Genomic DNA, 26,856 nt, shown 5'->3' on the forward strand with positions numbered 1-26,856 from the left:
CATTAACTAAGGTCCATACTTGATTCAGATTTCCCTTTTACCTGATGTCCTTTTGTGCTCCAGCATTCCATCCAAGACACTGCATTACTTTTCATTGTCATGTCTTCTTAGGCTTCTCTTGGCTGTGATAGTTTTGATACAGGGCAGGCAAACCCCAGAATTGGGGCTTATCCTGGGAGGGTTCTTGGCTTCACACAGGAAAGAATTCAAGGGCAAACCAGTGGTGATAGACAACAACTTTTATTGAAGCTGCAGTGCACAGCAGCAGCAGAGGGAATGCTCTTTACAGAGCGGGGCTACCTCAAAGACAATGCACCCAGAGTAGCAGCTCAGAGGCAGTTCTGTGTTCTGTGCTCACATTGATATCCACGTTTTTTTTTTGTTTTTTTTTTTTTTGAGATGGAGTTTCACTCTTGTTGCCCAGGCTGGAGTGCAATGGCGCGATCTCAGCTCACTGCAACCTCTGCCTCCTGGGTTCAGGCAATTCTCCTGCCTCAGCCTCCTGAGTAGCTGGCATTACAGGCACGCGCCACCATGCCTAGCTAATTTTTTTTGTATTTTTAGTAGAGACGGGGTTTCACCATGTTGACCAGGATGGTCTCGATCTCTTGACCTCGTGATCCACCCACCTCAGCCTCCCAAAGTGCTGGGATTACAGGCTTGAGCCACCGCGCCCGGCCTATACCCACTTTTAATTACATGCGAATTATGGGATGGTTTGGCAGGGCACAGTTGCTCATGCCTGTAATCCCAGCTGAGGTGAATGAATCACTTTAGGTCAGGAGTTCCAGACCAGCCTGAGAAACATGGCAGGCTGTTTGGAACTATCTCTACTAAAAATACAAAAATTAGCTAGGCATGCCTATAATTCCAGCTACTGGGAGGCTGAGGTGGGAGGACAGCTTGAACCCAGGAGGCAGAGGTTGCAGTGAGCCAAGATCACACCATTGCACTCTAGCCTGGGTGATAGAACAAGACTAGAAAAAAAAATTATACAGTAGTTTATGCAGAAATTTCTAGGAAAAGGGTGGCAACTTCCAGGTTGTTGGGTTGTTGCCATGGAAACAGGCAGTAACTTCCAGGTGTTGCCATGGCCATGATAAACTGACAAGGCACACTGATGGCTGTGTCTTGCAGAAAGCTGCTTCCACCTGACCTGTTTTAGCCAGTCTCAATTTGGTCTAGTGTCCAAGCCCCACCTCTAGAGTTAAATCTCATTTCCTTCCTCAGTTTTCCAGAGCTTCCTTGTTTTAGGTGTTCTTGACAGTTTTGAGGACTACCAGTCAAGTCTTTTGTCTTTTCAATGCAGTTTTGGTTAATGTTTTTCTCATGGAGTTATGGGTTTCTGAACTGGGCTTATGGGTTTTAAGAGGAAGACCACAGAGGTAAAGTACCCTTGTCCTCATGTGATATTAAGAGTGCATGCTACTAACACAACTTATTACTTTTGATGCGGACCTTGATCACCTGGCTGAAGTGGTGTTTGTCAAATTTCTCTGCTGTAAAGCTATTCTTTTTTCCCCTTTCCACACTCTGCCCTAGAGAAGGAAGTCACCGTGTACAGCCCACAACTTATGGGGTGGAGTGTCATGTTCTACCTCCTTGATGCAGGGAGTATCTACATAAATTATTTAGAATTCTTCTGTGTGGGAGATTCATCTATTCGTCCTTATTTACTTATTTGATCATCTTTTTATATCAGTACAGACTCATAGATATTTCCTTTGTACTTTGAGCTATAGTACAATACTACATTGTTTATTTCCTTAATCAGATTATCCCAGTTTTGACCATGAGGAGCTCTTTCCGTTGACACCTCTGTCCTTTTGGCACACCCTGACTGATTTCTTTTTAGCATTTTCTTAGAGTCTGACAGTACAAGATGTTCCGGACTCATCTTGTGTATTTCCTGCCCAGTCTTAGAACTAGCCATTTCTCCAGGGAGTAGCAGTTTGTTTATTCCAGAAGGATACTGGAAAAAAACTCTGGACACTGGGTCTTTAGAGGTTTTAGCAGACACTAGTGGTCTAGAGAAGAAAACAATTTCTTTCTTAGGCCCATAGTTGAGATACTCTCCTGAAAACAAAAGTCAGATTAACAAAAGAAAAACTGAAGTCTGAAGTTTATTAACGCATGCTGTACCCATCATGAGGGTGAGGCTTCAGCTCAAAGGGATTTCTCTCGTGAAGCAGTGACTTAGGAACCCTGCCTAAATAGTATTTTAACAAAGACCCGTAAATCCTATTTGGGGAGAAATATTTTGGTTTCCTTCAGTGGCACTGTCTAGTTTAAGTTTTAAACGTGTCCTCTAGCTGCCATGGAGAGAACATATTGTGGGGTGGCCAGAGGACAAGTCGGGATAGCAGCGAGAAGAATACAGAGGTCACTGGGGCAAAAGGCAATGGCCTTGATGACACAAGGACACAGAGGCAGGCAGAGGTGAGTTTGGGTAGTGGCAGCATACCCACCAGAAGGCTCCTGCTGCCTGGCCTGCTTCTGCCCCAACCCCTCCAATACATCGGCTTTGTATCAGTTATCCTGAATTTATTTCTGTTGCTTACAACCAGGAGCTCTACCCAATAGAGTTTAGCAACTCTCACCTTTGACTTCTACAGTGAGCTCCTAGAAGACAGGGTCTGGGCATGGTTTAGTTCACCATCACCAGCTCTCGCACAGAGCACAGCGCAGGATCTGTGGTCAGGAGATGCTTGGTGAGCTGGATTTGTGCCGTCCAATGAACAAAACAGTTGGCTGCACAACGGATCCCCCTACACAGGGTTACAGGGGGCACCATGGTAACCCACTTAAGGAAATAAACTGTTTGCAAGACCTTTCCCCACATTCATTTGCATGGAAACAATTAGTGTGCTAATTAAAATGGAGTCTTATCTGTTCATTAAAGTAGGCCCAGCAGGACCTCCAGTTGGCAAGACTTCCTTGCAAAAAGTTTGAGTTTCTCCGGGTAGTAGAAAAATAAGCCATTTTCATTTCTCAACAAATGCTTACTAATTCAGGTGATGCTAAAGCTGGCTGGCCCCCGGTTCCACGGGTTCCCAGTGAGGTTGGCAAGCATTTGTCAAGGACCTCCATGTGCCATCTCAAATGACTGACTACTTGTAATCCTTCTCCCAGCCCCGCCTGGCTGGAGTTTGTCTTGCTCCCTAAAAGAGGAGTTTGTTGCTCAAATTAATAGTATAAACAAGATTTCAGAAGGGAATGTTTAACCTACTTAAGAGAACATGCTGTTTTCAAGCAATTAGTACCGTTTGCACACAATGAATGAGCTAATTGCAGACAAGCTTTATTTCTCCAGTTAAGGGGGATCCAGCAGGACCAGTGCTTGGCAATACTTTGCCAATGGTTAGTTTGTATCACCACATGTTCCTGAAAGGAATAATGTAGCAATCACCAAAAGCAGTCTCCTAAATTCAGTTACTTAGGTAATTTTCATTAATTCCCACTAGACCTTAATTTCTCCATCTACAAAGTGGGGTTGTTGCCTATTTGACAGGGTTACTGTGAGGAGTGAATGAGTATGTTTATGTCCATAAATGGGAGCTAGGTTCACTCTGGCCTCCCCCCAGATTTGGTCAAATGAGGAGATATACTCTGGGCTCAGCTGCTGCTGGGGAGGACCAGCATCCTGCTGACTGATTCAGCCAACCCTGTATTCATGGAATGAGAACAGTGTCACCTTGGACCTGGTGTATTAGTCCGTTTTCATGCTGTTGATAAAGACATACCAAGGACTGGGAAGAAAAAGAGGTTTAATGGGACTTACAGTTCCACATGGCTGGGGAAGCCTCAGACTGATAGCGGGAGGCAAAAGGCACTTCTTACATGGCAGCAGTGAGAGAACGTGAGGATGAAGCAAAGGCAGAAACCATTGATAAAACCATCAGATCTCATGAGACTTAGTCACTATCACGAGAATAGCACGGGAAAGAACGGCCCCCATGATTCTGTTACCTCCCTCCCCCTGGGTCCCTCCCACAACATGTGGGAATTCTGGGAGATCTCAAGTTGAGATTTGGGTCGGGGCGCAGCCAAACCATATCATCTGGGCTCTGCTGCCAACTAGCTGGGGAACAGGGGGCCAAACTTCTCTAAAGCTCAAGTATCTTCTGTCAAATGAGCTGGGTGCATTTGCTTTATGGTTTTAAGCTTGAAAAAAAAATTTTTTTTTTCTTTGCTTGTTTGTATTCTTCTGGGGAGGAAAAACTTTACCTCTACCCTCTTTGGTTCAATTATTGGAAGCCTGCAAATTAAAATAACAAAAAAGATGGGCTCACGAGAGGAGTTATATCATTTTTACTAATATTCCTGTACCCAGGAGTTCACAGAAAAGTGAAACTCAAAGAAGTGGTTAGACTCGGGGACTCATATACTCTTTTAAGAGAAGAAAAAAGGTTGGGGTTCAAAGGATAGGATGTTATGGGAAGTAACTAGGAAGTATACGGGGAACTAACAGAAGATAAAGGCTACTTGAGTGAAGTCTGTTTACGGCAAACTCGTTTTGGTGTCAACTCCCAGTCTTTGATGATCAGAGTCACTCCTCCCTCCCTGAAACAGGAGAGAGAGCAAACCCATTACTCGAAGAGAAATGTATGCCCTGCTTTTAGGCAGATAAGGGGAGGCCAGAGAACTCTTCCTTTTTCTGTTGATTCTCAGTTACCTTCAGCTCAAATAATTCTTAGGCCAAAGTGACATATTTTGGAATGGCATATATATATATATATTTTTTTGTAGACATGGTGTCTCACTCTGTTGCCCAGGCTGGAGTACAATCATGGCTCACCACAGCCTCCAACTCCTGGGCTCAAGTTATTCTCCTGCCTCAGCCTCCCAAGTAGCTGGGGCTAAAGGCAGCTATTGCCATGCCTGACTAATTTTAATTTTTTATAGAAACAGAGTCTTTCCATGTTGCCCAGGCTGGTCTCAAACTCTTGGCCTCAAGCAATCCTCCTGCCTCAGCCTCCCAAAATGCTAGGTTATAGGAATGAGCTACCATGCCAAGCCTTGGAGTGGCATATTCTGATCTTCAATTTCCAGTGGAACCGCAACATTTATAGCCCAGAGTTTTCCTGAGTTTCGGGGGTCTGGCCCAGAGACAGAGTCCCCCAGCTGAGCTTCTCCCTTGACTGGGCGGTGGGACCTTGAAGCAATGCCACAGACCTCTGGGAATCCAGATGGAAAAGCACTCTTCTCTCCTTCATTGATTTCGCTAATACTCACGGAGCACCACCCAGCTCCACATCCTGTTTCAAGCACAGAACAAATTAATAAATGAAGAAGACAATTTTGGATAGTGAGAAATGCTATGAAGACCGTAAAATAGGTGACACAATGGAGAGAGTCTTCAATGGGGATTCCCAAGAGCAGACTCTGAGAAAAGGATTTGAGTGAAAAATGGTTCATGAAGACAGTGATTCTGATACAGACAGGAGACAGGAGGCAAGGAAATGATGGGTAGAAGAAGGCAGTTCCCTGGCAAAGGCTCAAACCTCAAGCCTGAAACCCACAGCCCTAAATGGAAACAGGAACTTAGTGCCCAAAGTTGCCTTTTGGCCTTCCACGCCCCCCTACCCTGTACCCATGTAACCCCAAACTTGCAGACAAGCAGAAGAACAGAAGAGCCAAGGAAGAGAAGAGTGGCACAGGAGCAGAGAAAAGAGAAGGGGCATCTGAACATAGAAGTTTGGCTAGGGACAGTCAGAGAGGAAATTGGCCATAAGATGGCCCAGCTTCAGGGGAAGATCCTTTTCCCACTCCATTCCCTTTCCAGGACTCCAACCATCCTGCTGAGAGCCACCTCCATCACCAAATGAAATTCATTCATTCACCATCCTTCAAGTCCACATGTGACCTGATTCTTCCTGGATACCAGACAAGAACCTAGGTGGTAAGAGGGCACAGAGCTGGTTAACACTTAAGTGCTCTGTGGATAGCAGAGCTAAAAGAACACTGCAGCTTACCCACTGGGGCTTCAAAATTAACAGGCACCCACCCCAAGATGCTACCCTGGAGCCGGAGCACAAAAGCACTTGCCTTGGTTCCTGCACCTGCTGTCTGCGTGCTCCCCGTCCCGTAAAGGGTTTGCCCGAACAGAGAAGCCACACCTTTGTCACACATCCTGCGAGGGAAGTTGGGGGGACCCAACCATTTTCGATTCCAAGGAACATGGATAGTGGAGTGTGAAATAAAACAAGAAATGGAAAAAAAAAATCAGTAAAGGGTCTGCATGGGACTCAGTCCTGTTGGGGAAGTCAGGAAGTCAGTGCAAAGCATACCTGAGTTATCCCACCAGAGGGGAGAGGGGATTGGGGCATTTAATTACAAGCTCCCATCAGAAAGATATTCTTGGGCAAGAGGGGAGGAGGCAGGAATTCCCTGACACTTCTTCCTGCTGCACATGGGCATCCAGAGAAGGCCCTCAGGCAGAGTCAAGGGTGTTAAGATCAAGGGGTTGTACACAGTGTGGGGTCCCTGCAGAAAGTGTAGGGAAGAGAGGTACCGGCTTCCGTGGTGTGCAACCGCTAATGTCTCTCTCCACTGGAATTCTTTTTCTTGGGGGTGAGGCAGAACGGATGAGTCATGAGATAATGACTGTTTTCTTTTCTCTTTTTCTCTTGAAGTAATTTCACATTTACAGGAGAGTGGCAAGAATAGTCCCCAAATCTTTTCTTCTGAACTTTTTCTCTAAGAGCAGATTGCTGACAGGATGCTTCAACACTTTCAGATTCTTTAGTATTTATTTATTCCCCACAAATAAGGACATTCTCCCACAGAACCACAATACAACTATCAAGATCTGGAAATTAATATTGATATGTTACAACCACACAACCTGCCAAGCCCAACTATCTCAATAACGTCTTTGTGGCAAACTAATCCAATCAGGGTCCTACATTTCTTTTTTTTTTTTTTTTTTTTTTGAGACGGAGTTTCGCTCTTGTTACCCAGGCTGGAGTGCAATGGCGCGATCTCGGCTCACGGCAACCTCCGCCTCCCGAGTTCAGGCAATTCTCCTGCCTCAGCCTCCCGAGTAGCTGGGATTACAGGCACGCGCCACCATGCCCAGCTAATTTTTTTTTTGTATTTTTAGTAGAGACAGGGTTTCACCATGTTGACCAGGATGGTCTCTATCTCTTGACCTTGTGATCCACCCGCCTCGGCCTCCCAAAGTGCTGGGATTACAGGCGTGAGCCACCGCGCCCGGCCGGGGTCCTACATTTCACACGTCACCCAAGGTCTTTTCCGTCTCTTTCAATCTGGACCAGCTCCTCTGACTTTCGTGACCTTGACACTTCCAGTGATTTCCAGCCAGGTATTTTGTAGAACATGCCTCCATTTGGGTTTGCCTAATTCTCCTCCATAATTAAATTCAAGTTACGCATCTTGGCAGGACTTACCACAAAAGTGCTGCTGTGTTCTTCTCATTGCATCCTATCAGGTGCATGCAATTTTGATGTGTCCCATTACTGGCGGCATTGATCCCTTGATTGAAGCAGCATTTGCCAGCTTTCTGCACATAAAGTTACTCTTTTTCCCTGTATAATTAACAAGTATTCTGTGGTGAGGTGTTCTGAGACTCCGTAAGTAATCTGTTCCCTCATCAAACTTTCACCCACTGGTTTTAGCAGACATTAATATTTCTTGGCAGAAATTAATTATTACTGTGATGGTTGCCAGATGGTGATTTTCTAACTTTGTCATTCCTTCTACACTTATTAGTTGGCCTTCTGCAGTAATACCTTTCTCTTCCCCCCATTATCCATTTCTTTATTTATATCCATGTGGACTCATGGACCTCTCTTTTATTCAAGGATTATAATCTCCTCTAACATGATTTATGTTGATGTTCACATTGTTTGAGATCTGGCCAGTGGGCACCCCTTTAAGCTAGTTTCTGTATAGCTTTGTTCTGTAGGGGGAGAAAGAGCCACATAGAAACATGGTTAGAGATGAAGACCATCTTCCACGTGATCCCACAGAGTTCTGGTGCTTACCGCCTGACCCCAGCCAGTCATGGGAGAAATGTCTTCAACCATTCCAAGGCATTCCTCCTGAGAAGGTGGCAATTTGCACAGGACTTGGGGGATAGATAATCTACCATAAACAGGACGCCAGAGATCTGAGTGTGGTACCAACAGCGACTGCTATATGTCCATTTTCTCTAAGTTTGAATAGAACAATTATTTATATTTGGTTCAACTAAGTTTTTCTCTAAAGGGCTGGATAGTCAACATTCTAGGCTTTGAAGGTCATATGGTCTCTCTCACAATTGCTTAACTCTGTCCTTCGAGCACTCAAGCGAGCATTGACAATATGTAAGTGAATGGGTGTTTTGTTTCTATAAAACTTTATTTACAAAAGCAGACAGAGGGCCGGACTTGGCCCATGAGCTATACTTTGCAGGACCCCACAGCCTCTCCTGCCAGATTATAAGTCCAAACAAATTCAGGTACTTTACCATGATCAATTTATGGATGCTCCCTCTAAAACACCAAGTTTCACCCATGCCAGCCCCTCCCATTTTTTTCAACCCTAAGTAGATGGACCAAACACAGTGGATGAGATCAATTTTCTCCCAGTTTGGGACCTGGAAGTGGATTAAGGAGCAAATTTGTCAGTCAAGGGCTCACACCCTCTAAGGATCCTGAACACATTACTGGAATCTTAAGGAGATGGAGGAAAAGAAACAGGGAAGCTTAAAAAGATGACAACATCACATGCAAAAGAATGAATTTGGATTCCTGCCTCACACTGTATACAAACATTCACTCAAAATCGATCAAAAACTTAAATGCAAGGCTAAAACTATAAACTTCTCATGAGAAGGCAAAGGCATGAATCTTGGATTAAGAAATGGTTTCTTCAATATGACACCTAAAACACAAGCAACCAAAGAAAAAATAGATAAACTAAATTTAATCAAAATGTAAACTTCTATGCATCAAGCAACACTGTGATGGTTAATTATACGTGTCAACATGGCAAGGCTACCATATTATGTTACTTATGCAAAACACTAGTCTAGAGGCTGTTGTGAAGGTATTTTGTAGATGTGGTTAACATTTATAATCAGTTTATGTAAAGAGAATTAAACCTCCATAACATGGGTGAGCTTCGTCCAATCAGCTGAAAGCCTTAAGAACAAAACCTGAGGAATATGGAAGAAAAACAGAAATTCTGCCTCAAGATTACCTTATTAATTCTGTCTGTGTTTCCAGCCTTCTGGCTTGCCCTGTGAATCTCAGACTTGCCAGTTCCTACAATTCCTTAAGAGAAATCTTTTTCTGTTACTTCTATTGTTTCTATTCCTCTGGAAAACCCTGACTGGTTCAGACACTGTTAAGAAAGTAGCCTGGGGCCGGGCACGGTGGCTCAAGCCTGTAATCCCAGCACTTTGGGAGGCCGAGGCGGGTGAATCACGAGGTCAAGAGATCGATACCATCCTGGTCAACATGGTGAAAACCTGTCTCTACTAAAAATAAAAATAAATAAATAAATTAGCTGGGCATGGTGGCGTGTGCCTGTAATCCCGGCTACTCGGGAGGCTGAGGCAGGAGAATTGCCTGAACCCAGGAGGCGGAGGTTGTGGTGAGCCGAGATCGCGCCATTGCACTCCAGCCTGGGTAACAAGAGCGAAACTCCGTCTCAAAAAAAAAAGAAAGTAGACTGGGTGTAGTGGCTCACACCTGTAATCCCAGTGGGAGGCCAAAACAAGCAGATTCTTTTGAGGTCAGGCGTTCAAGAGCTGCCTGGACAACACGGTGAACCCCCATCTCTGCTAAAAACACAAAAATTAGCCAGGCATGGTGGTGCATGTCTATAATCCCAGCTACTTGGGAGGCTGAAGTGGGAGAAACATTTGAACTCAGGAGGTAGAGGTTGTAGTGAGCTCAGATTGCACCACTGCACTTCATCCTAGGTGACAGAGCAAGAACTAGGAAGGAAGGAAGGAAGGAAGGAAGGAAGGAAGGAAGGAAGGAAGGAAGGAAGGAGGGAGGGAGGGAGGGAGGGAGGGAGGGAGGGAGGGAGGGAGGGAAGAAGGAAGGGAGGGAGGAGGGAGGGAAGAAAGAGAGAGAGAAAGAAGAAAGTAAAAAGACAATCCACATAACAAGAGAAAACATTTACAAATTATATATCTGATAAGGGTCTACTATCCAGAATATACAATAAATTTCTATAACTCAGTAGTAAAAAAATTTAAAAGTGAGCAAATATTTTGAATAGACCTATCTACAAAGAAAATATACAAATGGCCAATAAGCACACAAAAAGGTGCTCAACATCATTACTCATTAGGGAAATGCAAATTGAAACCACAAGATACTACTTCTCATCCCCTAGGATAGCTACAAGTTTAAAATAGAAAATAACAAGTGCAGGCAAGTATGTCAAAAAATTGGAACTCATAAATTGCTGGTGGGGATGTAAAATGCAGTAGCCACTGTGGAAAATTGTTTGAAAGTTAATCAGAAAGTTAAACAGAGTTTCCATATGATCCAGCAATTCCACTCCCAGGTATATACCCAAGAGAATGGAAAACATATGTTCACACAAAAACTTGTGCATGAGTGTTCATAGCAGCATTATTCTTAACAGCCAAAAAGTGGAAACAGCCCAGATGTCTATCAAGTGAGAAATGGATAAACAAAATGTGGCACAGTTATAAAAAGTAGCAAAGTACTGATATATGCTACAAGGATAAACCTGAAAATATTATGCAAAATATAAGGAGCTACACAAAAAGGCCACATATTGCATGATTACATTTATACAAAATGTCCAGAATAGGAAAAATGCATAGATACAGAGAGCAGATGAGTGGTTGCCAAGGGCTAGAGAGAAAGGGAAGTGAGAGATGACTGCTAATGTGTACAGAGTTTCTTTCTGGGGTGATAAAAATATTCTAGAATTAAATAGTGATAGTTGCACAACTCTGTGAATATACACAAAAAATTGCTGATTTGTACACTTTAAAATAGTAAATTTGATGGTGTGTTTGTCCATTTTCACGCTGCTATAAAGGTACTACCTGAGACTGGATAATTTATAAACAAGTAAGATTTAATTGACCTACAGTTCTGCATAGCTGGGGAGACCTCAGGAAACTTACAATTATGATGGACGGTGAAGGGGAAGCAGGTACATCTTACATGGCAGCAGGTGAGACAGAAAGAGAGAGAGAGAAGGAGGAAGTGCCACTTTTAAAACCATCAGATCTCATGAGAATTCACTCACTATCATGAGAACGGCATGGGGGAAACACCCCCAGCCATGATCCAACCACTTTCTACCAGGTCCCTCCTTCGGCAAGTGGGGATTACAATTTGGATTATAATTCAAGATGAGATTTGGGTGGAGCCGCAGAGCCAAACCAGATCACATGGTATGTGAATATCTCAATGTTTAAAAAAGACATGATAAAGGCTTATTTTAGCAGACAAGCATTATGAATTACTCATCCCAGTAGCCCATGATGGCCCCAGCAGTAATAGAATCCTCAATTTTTACCTGAATTTATGGTCAACTGGGATAAAGAGCTCCTTTCCCATAGTCTATAGCTAGATGTGGCCAAATTCTGGCCTAGAAAAAATTGCTGGCCTTCCCTCCCTAAGCAGGGAGGAAATCTGTCTTTTTCCGCCCTTTCCCTTTCATATTGCCAAGAACATGCCATGATACTTAGTACTCGAGCAACCGTCCTGCACCGTGAATTGACAACCAAACACGGTGTCAGCAAGACAGAGGAAATGTAGGTCCTGAATATCCATGAACTGCCTACCTTAGACTTCTTTTACAGTAGTGAGAAACGCACATCTTCTCTATTGAAAGAAGAAAGAAAAGATGACAGTGTTTATTTCACTCACGCATCTGCAATTTGCTCTTGCAGTAGCTCATATCTGCACTAGTCAGTATCAGCTGGACTGGCTTGAAGGCTGGGGGCTAGAGTCACATGTGAGTGAACAAGGCTGGAAGATGATGGTGGCTGTTGGCTGGGATCTTAGCTGGGGTTGTCAGAGAGAACACTTAAACACAGCATGTCTATGTGACCTGGACCTCCTCACAACATGGTGACTGAGGTTCTTTTGTTGTTGTTTTTTGTTTGTCTGTTTTTGAGACAAAGTCTGTTGTCCAGGCTGGAGTGCAGTGACGTGATCACAGCTCACTGTAACCTCAGCCTTCCTGGGCTCAAGCAGTCCTCCCATCTCCACTTCCCAAGTAGTTGGAACTGTAGGTACACACCACCATACCTGAATATTTTTGGGTTTTTTTTTTTTGGTAGGGTTGAGGTCTTGCTATGTGACCCAGACTGTCTCGAACTCCTGAGTTCAAGTGATCGCCCCACTTCAGCCTCCAAAATTGCTGAGATTACAGGCTTGAGCCACTGCACCTGGCCAAGTGACTGCGTTTTTAAAGGGAGAGACAGATCCCTGGGCAGAAGTTGTATCACCTTATATGACCTGGCTTTGGAAGTCATCCATTTTCACTGCATTCTATTGTTTAGATACAAATCCCTAGGTTGTTAGTGTTGTTCAAATAATCTATATTTTTCTTATTATTTTGTCTACTTATTTTATCAATTCCTGGTATAGGAGTTGTATTAGCTTTCTGTTGCTGCTATAACAAACTGCCACAATATCTGCAGCTTAAAACAACGTAAATGTATCATGAAGTTTGACATGGTTGTCAGTGGGATAATATCACGGTATTGGCAGGACTGCTTTCTTTTCTGGGGGTTCTGGGGTCTCTGGGAAATTACCTATTTTCTTTTTTTATTGCATTTTAGGTTTTGGGGTACATGTGAAGAACATGAAAGATAGTTGCATAGGTACACACGTGGCAGTGTGATTTGCTGCCTTCTTCCCCTTCACATATATCTGGCATTTCTCCCCATGCTATTTCTCCCCAACACCTCACCCGCACTGTCCCTCCCCTATTCCCCCCAACAGACCCCAGTGTGTAGTGCTCCCCTCCCTGTGTCCATGTGTTCTCATTGATCAACACCCGCCTATGAGTGAAAACACGCGGTATTTCATTTTCTGTTCTTGCGTCAGTTTGCTGAGAATGATGGTCTCCAGGTTCATCCATGACCCTACAAAGGACATGAACTCAACATTTTTGATGGCTGCATAATATTCCATGGTGTATATGCTCCACGTTTTCCCTGTCCAGTCTATCATTGATGGACATTTGGGTCTGTTCCAGGTTTTTGCTATTGTAAACTGTGCTGCAATGAACATTCATGTGCATGTGTCCTTATAGTAGAATGATTTATAATCCTTTGGATATATACCCAGTAATGGGATTGCTGGGTCAAATGGAATTTCTATTTCTAGGTCCTTGAGGAATCGCCATACTGTCTTCCACAATGGTTGAACTAATTTACACTCCCACCAACAATGTAAAAGAGGTCCTATTTCTCCACATCCTCTCCAGCATCTGTTGTCTCCAGATTTTTTAATGATCGCCATTCTAACTGGCATGAGATGGTATCTCAATGTGGTTTTGATTTGCATTTCTCTAATGACCAGTGATGATGAGCATTTTTTCATATGTTTGTTGGCCTCATGTATGTCTTCTTTTGTAGTGTCTGTTCATATCCTTTGCCCACTTTTGAATGAGCTTGTTTGTTTTGTTCTTATAAATCTGTTTTAGTTCTTTGTAAATTCTGGATATCAGCCCTTTGTCAGATGGGTAAACTGCAAAAATTTTTTCCCATTCTGTTGGTTGCTGATTCACTCTAATTACTGTTTCTTTTGCCGTGCAGAAGCTGTGGAGTTTGATTAGGTTCCATTTGTCTATTTTGGCTTTTGCTGCCAATGCTTTTGGTGTTTTGGTCATGAAGTCCTTGCCTACTTCTATTTCCTGAATGGTTTTGCCTAGATTTTCTTCTAGGGTTTTTATGGTGTTTGGTCTTATGTTTAACTCTTTAATCCATCTGGAGTTAATTTTAGTGTAAGATGTCAGGAAGGGCTCCAGTTTCTGATTTCTGCACATAGCTGGCCAGTTTTCCCAACACCATTTATTAAACAGGGAATTCTTTCCCCATTGCTTGTTTTTGTCAGGTTTGTCAAAGATTGGATGGTGTAGATATGTTATGTTGCCTCCAAGGCCTCTGTTCTGTTCCATTGGTCTATATCTCTATTTTGGTACCAGTACCATGCTGTTTTGATTACTGTAGCCTTGTAGTATAGTTTGAAGTCTGGTAGTGTGATGCCTCCCGCTGTGTTCTTTTTGCTTAGAATTGACTTGGCTATGCAGGCTCTCTTTTGGTTCCATATGAAGTTTAAGGTGGTTTTTTCCAGATCTGTGAAGAAGGTAATTGGTAGCTTGATGGGGATAGCATTGAATCTGTAAATTACTTTGGGCAGTATGGCCATTTTCATGATATTGATTCTTCCTAACCATGAGCATGGAATGTTTCTCCATCTGTTTGTGTCCTCTCTTATTTCGTTGAGCAGTGGTTTGTAGTTCTCCTTGAAGAGGTCCTTTATGTTCCTTGTTAGTTGTATTCCTAGGTATTTTATTCTCTTTGTAGCAATTGTGAATGGCAGTTCATTCTTGATTTGGCTCTCTTTAAGTCTGTTATTAGTGTATAGGAATGCTTGTGATTTTTGCACATTGATTTTATATCCTGAGACTTTGCTGAAGTTGCTTATCAGTTTCAGGAGATCTTGGGCTGAGACGATGGGGTCTTCTAGGTATACAATCATGTCGTCTGCAAATGAGACAATTTGGCTTCCTCCTTTCCTATTTGAATACCCTTTATTTCTTTTTCTTGCCTGATTGCTCTGGCTAGAACCTCCAGTACTATATTGAATAGGAGTGGTGAGAGAGGGCATCCTTGTCTAGTGCCAGATTTCAAAGGGAATGCTTCCAGATTTTGCCCATTCAGTATGATATTGGCTGTTGGTTTGTCATAAATAGCTTTTATTATTCTGAAATACATTCCATCAATACCTAGTTTATTGAGGGTTTTTAGCATAAAGGGCTATTGAATTTTGTCAAAGGTGTTCTCTGCATCAATTGAGATAATCATGTGTTTTTTGTCTTTGGTTCTGTTTATGTGGTGAATTACATTTATAGACTTGTGTATGTTGAACCAGCCTTGCATCCCCAGGATGAATCCTACTTGATCATGGTGGATAAGCTTTTTGACGTGCTGTTACAATCAGCTTGTCAGTATTTTATTGAAGATTTTTGCGTCTATGTTCATCACGGATATTGGCCTGAAGTTTTCTTTTCTTGTTGAGTGAAATTACCTATTTTCTTGCCTTTTCCAGCTTCCAGAAGCTGCCTGCATTCCTTGGTTTGTGGTCCCTTCCACCATCTTTGAAGCCAACAATGGCAGATTGAGTCTATCTCACATTGCCTCTCTTGACCTCCTCTTCTTCCTCTCACTTCCTCACTCCAATTTTGAGGATCCCTGGGATTTAACTAGGCCAATTCAACCTAGGCTAATTTCCTTATTTTGATGTCAGCTATTCAGTTGCTGTAAAAGTCATTGAAAACAATGGCAAAAACTGCAATTGCTTTTGGACCAACCTAATAATTATCAACCTTAATTCAAGCTGCATCCTTAATTATCCTTCACTGTGTAAGATAACAAATTCATGTTTTCAGGGAGTAAGACATGCTCATCCTTGGGGGACCATTATTCTGCTTACCACAGGAATGCTGAAATCTTTGATCATAATTACATAAATTTTATTTCTTCTTGCAGTTCTAGCAGTCTTTGCTTCATGAATTTTAAGTCCTATTATCAGTTGCAAAAAGATTTAGGATTATCATATCTTCTTCATGAATTGATCCCTTTTTCATGAGGACATATTTCTTTGGTATTTCTTGTCCTGAAATCTCCTTTGACTGATATTAATATAACCACTTTGACTTTCTTTTGTTTAATGTTAGCATGGTATATCTTTTTCATCCTTCTACTTTTTACTGTGTGTTTATATTTAAAATAGGTTTCAGCTGGGCATGGAGGTTTATGCTAAAACCTATCACTAACACTAACCAATCCTTGCAGTTTGGGAAGCTGAGGCAGGAGGGTTCTTTGAACTCAGGAGTTTGAAACCAACCTGGACAACATGGAGAGACCTCATCTCTACAAAAAATTCAAAACAGTCTTCTTCACAGGAGATGCCAGCTCACACCAGTCAGAATGTCTATTATTAAAAAAATCAAAAAATAACAGATATTGCTGAACATGTGTAGAAAAGGGAACACTTATACACTGGTGGCAGGAGAGTAAATTAGTCCAGCCCTGTGGAAATGAGTTTAGAGATTTCTCAAAGAACTAAAACTAAAACTACCATATTCAACCCAGCACTCCCACTACTGGAAATCTACCCAGAAGAAATGAAATCGTTCTACCAAAAGGCATCTGCACTCATATGTTTATTGCAGCGTTATTCACAGTAGCAAAGTTACAGAATCAACCCGGTGCCCATCAATTGTGGACTGGATAAAGAAAATGTGGCACATATAGAGAACACTATGCAGCCATAAAAAAGATTGTAAATTATGTCCTTTGCAGCAACCTGGATGTAGCTAGAGGTCATTATCCTGAGTGGATTAATGCAAGAACAGAAAATCGCATACCACACATTCTCATTTGTAAGTGGGAGCTAAACAGTGGGTACACCCAGGCATAAAGATGAAAACAACAGACACTGGCAACTCCAAAAGAATCGAATAAGGACAGGGACAAGGACTGAAAAACTACCAGCTGGGTACTATGCTCACTGTTTGGGTGATGGGTTCAGTAGAAGACCAAGCCCCAGAGTTACACAATGTATCCACTCAACAAACCTGCACAGGCACCCATCTGTGCCTAAATTAAATTAAATCTGAATCTAAATCTAAATTAAAATAAGTTTCTCACAGACAGCATTGGATTAGGCCTTGCACCCTTTTTTATTCAAACTGAAAGTCTCTAACTTTTAATTGGTATCATTAGACCACTTATATTTAAAGTAATTAACAAGATGGCTGGGTTTGAATACTCCATCTTGCAGTTTGTTTTCCATTGATTTCATCTTTGTTGCTTATTTCCTCTTTTCCTGCCTTCTTTTGCATTCATGTTTCATTATTTCCTTTTATCTCCACTTTTGGCTTATTAGCTATGTTTCCTTTTGGTATTGTTTTGTTTTTCAGAGATTGCTCTTGAGTTTACAATATACAATTTTTAACTTACTCCCGTTAAAAAGCATTACTTCACACATGAGGTAAAAATGATAAATAGTGTTTGTTTATTCCACTATCCCATCTTTTGTGCTGGTGTTATCATACATTTTATTTCTGTAGATGTTACAAACTCAAAAACATATTATTATTTTTACTTTAGCCAGTAATCTTTTAATGAGATTTAAAAATTATAAAAATATATCTTTTAAACTTATTCACATATTTACCACTTCTGGCACTTCGTATTCCTTTGCGTAGACCCAAATTTCTATCTGGTATCATTTTTCTTCTGCCTGAAGAAGCTACTTTTATATATCCTACAGTTCAAGTCCACTGGTGAATAATTCTCTAAGATTTTGTTTGTCTGGAAAAAAACTATTATACCTTCATTAAAAAAAATTGTAGATATGATTATAAATGGTCAGGTTCTTTTATTTCAGTATTTTTTAAATGTCACCTCAATAGTCTTCTGGATTACATAGTTTCTGATGAGAAGTCTGCTTTCATTCTAATCTTCTTTGATATGTGATGTGTCCTCTTTGTCTAGTTGCTCTTAAGATTTTCTCTTTATCACTGATTTTTAGTGATTGTATTATGTGACATAGCTTGGGTTTTCTTTATGTTTATTCTTTTGGAGGAAGTTCATTGAGCTTTGGATCTGTGGATTTAGTTTTCATCAAATTTGAAAGGTGGTTCCCACCTGTCATCTCAGCACTTTGTGAGGCCCAAGCGGGCAGATCACTTGAGCCCAGGAGTTCAAGACCAGCCTGCACAACATGGTGAAACCCCATCTCTACAGAAAATTTTTTAAAAATTATCTGGGTGTGGTGGCATGCCCCTGTGGTCCCAGTTACATGGGAGGCTGAGGCAGGAGGATCACTTGAGCCTCAGAGGCAGAGATTGCAGTGAGCCAAGATTGTGCTACTGCACTTCAGCCTCGGTGAGAGAATGAGACTCGGTCTCAAAAAAAACAAAAACAAACCCAAATCTTGACATCCCCAGTCTTGGGGAATCTTCTCCCAATCTTGGCTTCTGGACTTATCAGCTTTGTGTCTTCAGATACATTATCTCTGTTTCAGAGCCTTAGAGATTAACCTCAGACCTAATCATAGCCCTCTTTATAAGGCTGTTGTGAGATAAAATGAGATGGTACATGCAAAAAACTTTGCACAATGCCTGGCACATCAACAACGTCGATGAATATTAGCTGACGTAGAAATAGAAACGGCCGGTCCACACTGGCCACCAGGCTGCAAGTCTTATTGCTGATGTGCAGAAGAAAGTTGACTGCAGGTGGGATCTCTGCTGGGTCTTCTCCCTTCAGCCTATCTCAGCACAGTTTATATAACCAGACCAGCAAAGTCAGGATTCTCATCAGCACATAGCACATGAATTCGTTTCTACACGGATTCCCGGCATAGAACACTCTCTGACTGCATAAAGGAAGGAAAGCTCATCTGGCTGACTCATTTGTTGACTGTTTTTATACAAGCAACTCTTGCAGACAAGGAGAGGCAGGAATCTATTTGAACTGACTTCTGTGTACTGTGGCCAGCCAGGATTCCGGCCAAATTTTCTAGACTAGAAATGAAAAAGAAATATTTTTTTTTCTTGTCTGTAGGAACCAATCTACCTTCAGGCCTGTATATTTCATAAGGATCACTACTAGATTCCGTATTTTGTTGATTTGAGGGAGTCTCGGCACCATTCCAAATGTTTTTCTAAACATCATTAGTGTTACTGTCCATGTAAATGAAGATTAATTTTATGGTTTCTGCTAAGATGATATTTCAGATGGCAACCATTCCTTGCCATGGGCTGGTCCCAATTCCATCACTAAAAGGCTGATAAACAAGAGGAAGGCAGATGATGCTGGGTACTACTAGGTTCACAATTCCTGACCAAAAAAAAAAAAAAAAAAAGCAGATTGTTTGCAGTCAGTCACCCCTGGTGGCCTTGGTCACACTAAGAAAGAGTTTTGAAATTTGAAGACAGAAGAGTGAAAAGCCATTACTGTTAACCCTCCCATTAACCGCACCATGATGAAGAAGGGATCGTTATGCACATAAGGCATCTCTGCCCTTTCCTTGGTCGGCTGCTCATCTGGTCACTTTGGAGCTGGGACTAGAAACATCTGTGACCAATGCATGAACATGCTGGACAGAAGGAAAAAGCCCACCTGCTCAGAGGACGTAGTATCAGGTCGTTTGGGAAACAATGGCACACACCCATTTCTGTATATGCTGTGCCATGTGTTTGTCTCTTAAAAGGCCACACGCCTCCCACTTTGTAGAGAATTTAGCAAGCAAACTCCTTCTCAAATGCATAACCACTGATGACATTCGGCCGGACTCCTGGGCTCAGAGCTCAGCCTGAGTGTTGTGTTAAAGAACATAGGAACAGTTTGTTCTCTTAAGCAGATCAGCTATCTGCTGATTCCCCTGCCTTTGGTGCATGCCATTGGTGCATAAATAACGTTAATTTAATTCCACATACATTGCCTATGACTTAGCCTTGAACTGCTAAGGCTGGGTGGGCAGCGTGTGTGTGTGTGTGTGTGTGTGTGTGTGTGTGTGTGTGTTGGGAGGTGAGGTACAATGATAATAAATAAAACACAGTGACTGTCTGCCTTCCCTTAAAAACTCACCCCTGGAGACCATCCACCAAATGCTTTTAAGATGCTCAAGGCTAAGACAGCCAACAAATTGACCCCAGATTCTCCCCGTCACCCCTAGAGACTCACACTACTGGATTCCCTAGAGGTCCTACTGCCATCTTGTGGGAGTACAGGAAGCAGGGAGGAAAATGGACACATCATTTAGGGGCCAGTTGGAGATGTTGTCCACACCCTCTGCCTCCCGCTACCACTTTCCTGTGTCACCAGGGTAACCAACACATCACCCACAATCCCCGCAGGTACAGGCAGCCAGGCAGCCGGAAGGTCAACGCTAATGAAAGATGCTATCTGGAAAACTAGTGCCAAGCCAAGCTGACATAATTAGCTGTATTTGTGGTCCTTGAGGTTCGGCAAGTGAGGACGAGGTGGGAGGAGAATTGGGGAAGGGGGTATCTTCTTCTAAAGCCTCTGAATAAAGAGAGCAATTTGGATGGCTTCCAGTTAGCGATAGCAACTTTCCGAGTGGCTATCTAATTAGTGCCTGCCCAGCTTCTGAAAGACGGCTGCACACAGCAAATAAAACAGGGACGCTTGGCTTCCCTTTAGCTCCAGCCCATGGACTTTCAGGATGTCAACAGCTTCAGATTCAGCGTTCTTTGCCACTATTCCAATGCATGGGGGCGTTTTTTCCAAAAGGAAAGTGCCATTCTCATCATTCGTGTTCGGAATGCAGGTTGACATCCCAGAGCTGTGTCATCTCAGAGGAGCTGTTAGTTCACTGAGGTTGATGGGGAAAGGAGAAATATGGATGGAACAACAAACATCCTTTTTATCTGGTTTTAAAATTTCCAGTCAGCCAAAGTTTCTGCGTATGATCTTGAGCAAGTGGACTGCCCTAGACTATGGTTTCCTCATCTGTAAAAGAGGATTGATAATCAGCACAAGCTGAAAGACTGTTGCTCCAGTCTATGACAAGGGTGTGGTTTGGTAGATGTTTAGGAAATGGCCCGTGACGATGATGACAATAACAGCAATGACGGTGATGATGACAATGACAATCATGGGATGGTGACAGTGACGGGCAGGTGAAAATGATAGTGACAACACTTGCTTCTCCTCAGTGATCTGGTTTCCCCCCAAGTGGGGAGAGTTCAACAACACATTATAAAAAAGGGACCAGGCTGGGCATGGTGGCTCAAGCCTGTAATCTCAGCACTTTGGGAGACTGAGGCAGGCGGATTACAAGGTCAAGAGATCGAGACCATCCTGGCCAACAGGGTGAAACCCCATCTCTACTAAAAATACAAAAATTAGCCGGGCCTCAGCCTCTTGAGTAGCTGGGATTACAGGCACGCGCCACCATGCCCAGCTAATTTTTTGTAATTTTTAGTAGAGACGGGGTTTCACCATGTTGACCAGGATGGTCTCGATCTGTTGACCTCGTGATCCACCCGCCTCGGCCTCCCAAAGTGCTGGGATTACAGGCTTGAGCCACCGCGCCCGGCCTACATGACCATTTTCGAAGTGCTTTCAACATGCTATCTCATTTGCACCATTCCACTGCTCTGTGAGGAAATTACTATGGCCACCCTCAGTTTACAGAAGAAAATTAAAACAAAACAAAACGAAAACAAAAACATGAGACTCAGAAGATTAAAACCCTTGCCCAAGTTTCCACCAGTGATGAGTAAAATAGCCAGGTCTTAAACTTGAGCCTTGAGACTTCAAATCTGGTATTCTTTCTGTGGCACAAATAGTGCCTCCCGTTAGATGCGCCACGGCTTGGGTAGCCACGGCAGCTCTAGCCGGCCTGAGCGGTGCTAGCACCTCCCCCAGGGGACTGCTGCAGCCGGCCAGCCCCCTTCTCCACGGTAACCATGTGCAACCAATAGGCCGTGATCAAAAATGCGGACATGTTGGAAGAGATGCAACAGGACTCGGTGGAGAGCGCTACTCGGGCGCTGGAGAAATACAACATAGAGAAGGCCATTGCGGCTCCTATCGGGAGGGAATCTGACAAGAAGTACAATCCCACCTGGCATTGCATGGTGGGGAGGAACTCCGGTAGTGACGTGACACATTAAACCAAACACTTCATCTATTTCGACCTGGGCCAAGTGTCCATTCTTCCAATCAAATCTGGTTGAAAGCCTGGATCACTGCCACACACCCAGTGATCTATCCAAAAACAGGGACTGCGGCCGAAATTCCAAATACCAGAGACTGAAATTTCCAGCCTTGCTAAGGGAACGCCTTGATGCTTGAACCTTTATTGTGTATCCTGCAGGGCATTCTCTGTACTAGTTTGTTGTGGTTACAAGCAATTAGCAAAATAGCCCACATTTGTATTTATTTTCTCTTCCATACTTCAGCCCACATTGTTTTCCCTCAAAATCCATTCCTTTAAAAAAATAGATCTGTTGCAGATGTGAAAAAGAAAACAGTGCCTCCCAGGCATTTCAGGGAGAGAAGCTTGGGACACTGGTGAAGGTGGTTCCAGCACGTGGACTTTATAATAAAGAAGCTCGAGAGAGAGATTTGAGACAGAAAGGGAGCGGACCTCAGTGGCCGGAGACCCACAACGCTCACTGTTTCTGCTTATGGGAAAGATGGGAAGTTGATAGGAACCCAGTACAAAGCCAAAATTCCAAAATACATTCAAAGAAGTTATTTTTGTTATCTATGTGTAACAATCCCTTTTAAAATTTAGTAACTCAAAACAATCACCATTTAATCTTCTCTCGCATTTCTGGAAGTTGGGAAATCCCAGGTGGGCTGCTGTCATCTGGGGTCTATTCTGAGCAGAATCGTATGAGATGGCTCACTCACAGGTGATGTTGGCTATCAGCTGAGATCTCAGTTGGCTCCCCTCCATGTGGCCCTTCCACGTGGCTCTGGCTTCTCACAGCTGGACTGCTGCACTCTGAAAGGGAACATCTCAAGAGTTAACTTTACAAAAAGAAGCATCTTCATCCATTTTGTGTTGCTATAAAGGAATATCTGAGGCTGGATGGGTTACAAAGAAAAGAGGTTTATTTGGCTTATGGTTCTGCTGGCTGGAAGGTTCAAGACTGGACATCTGGTGAGGGTCTCAGGCTGCTTCCACTCCTGGTGGGAGGGAAGGGAGCCAGCGTGTGGAGAGACCACCTGGTGAAGGAGGAAGCAAGAGAAAGGTAAGTGCCAGGCTCCTTTTAACAACCAGTTCTTGTGGGAACTAAAGAGTGAGAACTCACTCCAGCTCCACCGTGGACGATCAAATTTTAACATGAAACAAACTGTATCCAATCTATAGCAGGGAAGAAAGAGAAGCTGCCAGGTCACTGAAGACCTAGCCTCAAATGTCTCAGGACATCACATCTACTAGGTTCAGGTGACTCAGAGCAGTCACAGATCAACCCACATTCAAAGAAAAGGCATAAACTCCACTTCTTGATTGAGAAGAGGCATGTTCATACAGGGAGGGGAGAAATTGTTGGTGGCCTTCTTTGGAGACGAGGTACCTCCGAAGCTGAGCTCTATCATTTTCAAGCAGGAATTATACTGAACTTCAGATTACATAGTATTATCTAGAGAAATGAAGTAATAATCACTGCAACTTTTTGAGTGACTCCAGGCCACTTAAGAGAACCAGCAAACTTCTATGGCTGCTCTAAATGTTAGACAGATCTAGCATACTTAAAAATCAGTTGCATTGCTTGAACCCACAGGCTGCTGAACTACAATATAGGTTGAATTCATAGCTTTAGGATGCATTTAAAGAGTGGGACTCAGTTCTAAAATTTAGATTTTGGGGCAGGCTTTTAATGGCTTAAGCAATCCCCAGTTCACGGAGCTTCCCATGTCAGTGAATCTTGCCTTGTTTGAAAATTCTGGGGTGACTACTTTGCAAGAGGAAGCCATGTTTCCTCCTGACCAACTCCACTGCAGCCAGTCTGTCTCTAGAGCTATACTTAAAGTTAGACCCAAGCATTGTATGTACCTAAAGATAATAGTTGCAAATTCATGTTAGCAGAAAATGGGGAGATAGGTAGGCACAGACTCAGAAGGTGTTAGACCAGGAATGGAAAACCATCATTTTAAATAGCATTTCTGACTTCATCCTTGATTGATTTTGGGGGAGGATTTTCCAGAGAATCCGGATTCAATGTGCTAGCTTGAGCAGCTGGGAGTTCTTACTATTTGCTTGGGTGGCTGGCACGAACCACACCTCCCTGTATTTATTTCCTTGTGTGATTTCATCCCATGTTTGACTGGGGCTGGCCTACTGACTTGCTTTAGCTCGTGGAATGCAGAAGTGAAGTCCAGGAAGCGTCTGTTTTTGTGCTCTTGTGAGCCCTGAGCAGCCATGTAAGAAATCCAGCTATTTTCCTGGAGAGAGAGATCATGTGAAGGGACACAGGGGTCCAGATGTGTTAGTAAATAGGTGAGCTTGGATGTTACAGACCACAGAGTTGGGCTGTTTTTTATCCACTTGCTCAAATCTGAGGTTTCCCTCACAAGAGCTCAAATTGGGAGATCTGGGTTTGTTCTGATGAAAGGAGAAGGTAGGTTCTTATACAGCATGCATACCATTGCCCAGATACCCCCAAGAAAAGCCATGAATGGGCCAGATTCTGCTGGCTGCGCAGGGAGATTCAGAGTTCCACATGCCCATCAGACATCACCCACCTTGGTGCAGTCTGGGCATACTCAAAGCCCTGGCCTGCAGAAGAGCAATTTTTTTTTTAAGGTGGAGTCTTGCTCTGTCACCAGGCTGGAGTGCAGTGGTGTGATCTTGGCTTGCTACAACTTTTGCCTCCTGGGCTCAAGAGATTTTCATGCCTCAGCCTCCAGAATAGCTGGGATGACAGGTACATGCCACTCCACAGCTAACTTTTGTATTTTTAGTAGAGACCGGGTTTTACTATGTCTGCCAGGAAGGCCTCAATTTCCTGACCTGGTGATCCACCTGCCTCAGCCCCGCAAAGTGCTAAGATCACAGGCATGAGCCACTGTGCTTGGCCAGGAAAGCAATCTCTTCTACCTCCTGGGCAGATGTTCTGTGACTGCTGCTGTCAATTACCCATCATGGTGAAGGAGAGCTTTGTAGGCAAAAACATGGGGACCACCTGCTACTCCAGCCTGGTGTGGAATTCCAAGTCATCAGTGTAGACAGCAAAGGGAGGAGACTAGAACTTCCCTTTTCATCACATTTCTGTTCTGGGAATCCAATCTTTAGAGCCACATAGTATTGTTAAAAACTTCCAGTTTCCAATGAAAAATTTAAGACACACAAAGAAACATCAAAGTATGGCTCATACACAGGGAAATAAGCAACCAATGGAAACTATCCTTAAATAAAGCTAGATATTGAATTTACTAGGAGAAGCCTTTAAATCTACACAATAAATTAAATATATTCAAAGAAGTAAATACAATTAGGCTTAAAGAATTTAAGGAAAGTGTGAGAACAATGTCTTATGAAATAGAAAATACCAAAAAAGAAATAGAAATTATAAGATGAACCAAATAGAAATTCTGAAGTTGAAAATTAAAACAGAAAGGAAAAACTTACTAGAATAGCCTAGTAGCAGATTTGAATTATCCTTTCTGTGGAACAGAAAGAAAAAAGAATAATGATAAGTAAACAGAGTCTCGGAGACCTATGAGATACAATCAACAATTCCAACAGGTGAATAGTGAGAATCTCAGCAAGAAAGGAGAAAATAAAAAGCAGGAAAAATATTTGAAGAAATAATGGCAGAAAATGTCCCAAATATACTTTTTAAACCATAGTTATCTGTGCATTCAGAAGCTCAGTGAACTTAATAGGATAAATCCAAAGAGATCCACACCTAGACACATACAAACAGTCAAAAGAAATAGACAAAGAGAGAAACTTGAAAGCAGCAAGAGAGAAGAAGCAACTCATCAAATAAAAGGGATTATCAATAATATTAACAGCTGATTTCTCATCAGAAACCATGAATGCCAGAAGGCAGTGGGATGGCATGTTGAAAATAATGACCAAAAAACACTGTGAACCGATAATTCTATATCCAGTAAAACTATCCTTTAAAAATGAAGAAGAAATTAAGACATTTCCAGATACATTAAAACAGAAAGAATTTGCTGCTAGAAGACCAAAAAAATACTAAATAAAGTCCTTCAGGCTGAAATGAGAGGAAACTAGACAGGTAATTCAAATCCACAGAAAGAAACAAAGAGAATTGGTAAAGTAACTGCATAAGTAAATATACAAGATAGTATAAATATATTTCTTATGAACCTCTGCTTCTCCTATCTGACTTAAAGGTTAACTATATGTAGCAATACTTTTTAAAAACTATATTAAAGATATTACAATATATAAGGATGTGATTTATATGACAACAATAGCACAAAAGAGAAGGGAGGTAGTATCGGTCGGTGCAAAAGTAATTGCCATTTTTGCCACTACTTGTAATGGGGAAAAACTCAATTACTTTTGCATCAACCTACATTAAACTATATTGGGGCAATGTTTTGTATTCAGGTATGCATCACTTAGCAATGGGGAACTTTTTAAGAACTACATCTTTGGATGGTTTCATCACTGTGCAAACATCATAAAGTGTATTACACAAACCTACAGAGTACAGCCTTCTACAACCTAGGCTGTATGGCAGAGCCTATTACTCCTAGTCTACAAACCTGTACAGCATGTTACTACATTGAACGCTGTAGACAGTTGTGACACAATGGTATTTGTGTATCCAAACATAGAAAAGTTTCAGTAAAAATATAGTCTAAAAGATTTTCTTAAAAGGTACACCTGTAGAGAGCACTTACCATGATTGGGAGTTTGCAGGCCTGGAAGTTTCTCTGGGTGACTGAGCGTGAAGGCCAAGAACATAACCTTCTACTACTTTAGACTTTTTTGTAAACACTATACATTTAGGCTATACTCAATTTATTTTTTAAATTTCTTTCTTCAATAATAAATTAACCTTAGCTTATTGTAACTTTTTGACTTTACAAATTTTAAATTACTTTTAGCTTTTTTACTCTTTTGTAAACCA

At 42.4% G+C, this 26,856-nt stretch overlaps 1 pseudogene; it reads left to right on the forward strand.

Annotated features, from left to right (window-relative positions):
• The first annotated feature begins 18,396 nt into the window (after positions 1–18,396).
• Positions 18,397–26,001, forward strand: LOC128932590 (dynein light chain 1, cytoplasmic pseudogene; annotated as a pseudogene).
• The last annotated feature ends 855 nt before the right edge of the window (positions 26,002–26,856 follow it).

This window comes from Callithrix jacchus, chromosome 7 (assembly GCF_049354715.1).
Source record: "Callithrix jacchus isolate 240 chromosome 7, calJac240_pri, whole genome shotgun sequence".
Classification (NCBI taxonomy): Eukaryota; Metazoa; Chordata; class Mammalia; order Primates; family Cebidae; genus Callithrix; species Callithrix jacchus.